A 1,315-nucleotide genomic window follows, 5' to 3' on the forward strand; every position below is an offset into this window, starting at 1 on the left:
GGGCGGGGGGTGGGGGTGCGGGCAGTTGTTTGGGAGGATTCCTGACTATCCTGCCCCTGCCGTGCCCCCAGCTGCCCAGGCCTGTGCAGTGGCCAGGCCGAGTGACCAGGCCCAGAGGCCTGCCTGGAGGAGGGGGCCTCCCTCAGGGAGATGAAGCGCAGCTCCCATGAGCAGGTCTCCTGCTCCCTGGGAAGTGGACTTTGCAGGCTGCAGGGACGACGCCCAGGCCCTCAGCCCAATCTCACCCCCTCACTGGCCTGCACTGCCTCACAGCCTGTCCTGCCTGGGCACAGCCGCCAGCCCTCCGTCCTGCCGGCCCAGGAAAGGACCCGCCCGCTCCACGGCCAGCCCACCCCCCCACCAGACCCCACAGGGCCAGCCCAGGGCAGACCTGTCCCTTGTGCCGCATGGGCTGTGTAGGCCCGTGAGACCCCACCCTGCACATTGAAACCCTGGAGGGCCAGCAAGGCTGTGGGGCCAATGGCACAGGCAGCCCTGAGGGGGCCCTCGGCTGGGGAAGGGGACGGGGACAGGGGCCGGGGGTCCCCACCAGGCAGGCCCTCGCCACCCCACCCCTGCAGCCGCCCCAGCCTCCAGGGAAGGCTCTGGAGCTTAAGGAGGGGTTTCTCGAGGACCCCAGGTGTAGGCTGGGTGACAGGGGTCAGTCGGGCAGCCCCTCCTTACACACAGTGTCCCACACACGTTCATGCAGTCCCACCGTCACACAGAGAATGACAGCACACAGATACACGTGGACACACACAGAGACACAGGGAGATAGACATACAGACACACACAGAGACACAGGGAGACACAGAGAATGGCAGTCACAGATACACACAGACACACACAGAGACACACGGGGAGATAGACACACAGAGACACAGGGAGACACAGAGAATGGCAGTCACAGATACACACAGAGACACACGGGGAGACAGACACACAGAGACACACAGATACACGTGGACACACACAGAGACACAGGGAGATAGACACACAGACACACACAGAGACACAGGGAGACACAGAGAGAATGGCTCACACAGACACACACAGAGACACACGGGGAGATAGACACACAGACATACACAGATACACACAGACACACACAGAGACGCAGGGAGACATAGAGAATGGCAGTCACACAGATACACACAGACACACACAGAGACACACAGGGAGACACACAGGGAGACAGACACACAGAGAGACAGACACACAGAGACACAGGGAGATAGTCACACAGACACACACAGAGACACAGGGAGACACACACACACAGAGACACAGAGAGACAGACACACACACAGAC

Source organism: Myotis davidii, unplaced genomic scaffold (assembly GCF_000327345.1).
Source record: "Myotis davidii unplaced genomic scaffold, ASM32734v1 scaffold472, whole genome shotgun sequence".
In the NCBI taxonomy this organism is placed as follows: Eukaryota; Metazoa; Chordata; class Mammalia; order Chiroptera; family Vespertilionidae; genus Myotis; species Myotis davidii.